This window comes from Canis lupus, chromosome 14 (genome assembly GCF_048164855.1).
Source record: "Canis lupus baileyi chromosome 14, mCanLup2.hap1, whole genome shotgun sequence".
Lineage (NCBI taxonomy): Eukaryota > Metazoa > Chordata > Mammalia > Carnivora > Canidae > Canis > Canis lupus.
The window spans coordinates 33792934-33794971 of record NC_132851.1 but is presented as its reverse complement, the minus strand read 5'-3'; the positions used below and the strand labels follow the sequence as shown (position 1 = coordinate 33794971).

Below are 2038 nucleotides of genomic sequence, written 5' to 3'. Positions count from 1 at the left end.
TGGCTGCCTCTACCCTGTCTTGGGGGAGACTCATGCTCTGGCTGGCAAAGGCCTCAGCCTAAGAATCTCAGGTACTTGCAGAAGAAAGGCATTAGGTTAAGGAAATGGTGAGTGGCAGGGACCAGACAGCTAACAGTTGCCACAATAAATAAATGAGATGGCATTTGAATTTAAGATAGCAGGATGGAAGATACAGCCAATTTCACCACAGTTACATTATACATATTATTACCAAAACACAGATAATAATGATAAAAAAGACGATACATAGGTGTAGGTGGGAGAAAGAACAGTTATTGAACTGGAGAACATGACAATCCATAGGATCAAGCTTCCCTGAAGCTTTTTTTTTTTTTTTTTAATGCAAAAACAAAAACAAAAACCAATCTGCAGTGCAATGCTTTTTTTGCAGTGAGAGCATGAGGCCAAATGACCCCTCTAGTTTCCTGTGTGAAGAGCTTCTGAAATGTCAAATAAGCTAAACAAGATTTGCTTTGTGTGGGTATAGGAAGAAGGTACTAAAAAGGATCTATAAATCAAAGTCCATCATTTTTTTATTCATTATATTTGTTTTTAATATCATGTATTTCATTCCAAGTTTATCCTATATTGTTTTTCATAATGGTTTTAATAGCCCAGTTATCAGTGTCATGTTCCCCTGAATTCAGATCCTACACTCACTCAGTAACTCCTGAGCTTGGATAGTTTGCACATTCACCTTCCTGGACTCAAAAGTCCCTCATGAAGATTATCCAAGTTCTATTTTCCGGTGAGAAAAAGAGCTTTTTCCCCTCTTTTCTATTTTTTTCTATTTTTATTTTTCTATGTTTTAACTCTCATTAAAAACACATAAATAAAACGCACCATCTTCCCCATTTTTCAGTGCATGGTTCAGTTCAGTAGTGCTAAGTGCATTCACGCTGTTGTGCAACCGTCACCACCAGCCATCTGCAGAAACTGTTCATTTGCAGAATTGAAACTCTGTACCTTTCGATAATTACACTACAGGGGCACCTGGGTAGCTCGGTTGGTCAGGTGTCTGACTTGGGCTCAGGTCATGATCCCAGGGTCTTGGGATCGAGCCCCATGTCAGGCTCCCTGCTCAGCCTGCTGAGGAGTCTGCTTCTCCCTCTGCTTCTGCCACTGGCCCTGCTCTTGCATTCTCTCACTCTCTCTTGTAAATAAATAAAATATTTTAAAAAATATCTATGGTCATTACCAAGGCTTTGAGAATGCAGTTTCTCATTTGCTGTGGGCATGACCATAAAAAAATTTTCTCATTAGGTTTTCTTCTTTTTTTGCTAGTTTGCTAGCATTCAGCCTATTGGGAACATTTTTATCAACCCCATTCTGTTTCCACTGCCTAGATCAGCACTGTCCAGTATAAATGTAACACAGGCCGTAATGTGATTTGGTAGTAGCTATATTTCAAATTCTCATCTGACTGTACATGGCTAGTTTATTGAACAGTGCATGCCTAGATCTCCACTCTTGCAGGTGTCTTTTGCTTAATCCTTCTGTTGTTAACAACCATGCAACTTACAATATAATAAGCCTAACAGAAGGAGGGATCATCTTTGGAAATGGAATCTTTTATTATGTTCCTGCTACATAGGACAGTGACAGCTGTGGATTGAACAAAAGTTTTTTTAAAAGTACTATTTTGAAGACCATAGCTCTGGCTTTGGCGGAACTACGGGGATTGGTGGCAGAAGGAATCACATGTCAAATATCTTAAATAAAAATTTATTGACTTAAAAAAATATACCATATTTTCCCTCCCTCCAGACCATGGCGACCACCATTCTACTTTTTGTCTCCATAAATTTAACAACTCTAGATATCTCATGTAAGTAGAATTGTTACTGTATAATATTTGCTTTTGGTGACTGGCTTGTCTCACTTTGCGTAATTTCCTCAAGGTTTGTCTACATGCTAGCAAGTATCAGAATCTCCTCCCTTTTTAAGGCTGAATAGCATTCCATTGAAGCAATAAACCACATTTTGTGTATTCCTCCACCTATCAGTGGACACCTGG

At 38.7% G+C, this 2038-nt stretch overlaps 1 non-coding gene across 1 annotated transcript; it reads left to right on the top strand.

The window, feature by feature from the left end:
• The first annotated feature begins 1209 nt into the window (after positions 1-1209).
• LOC140604365 (small nucleolar RNA SNORA32) lies at positions 1210-1336 on the top strand. The gene has a single exon (XR_012007284.1). It is a non-coding gene; the product is annotated as a small nucleolar RNA SNORA32 (small nucleolar RNA).
• Positions 1337-2038: the final 702 nt, after the last annotated feature.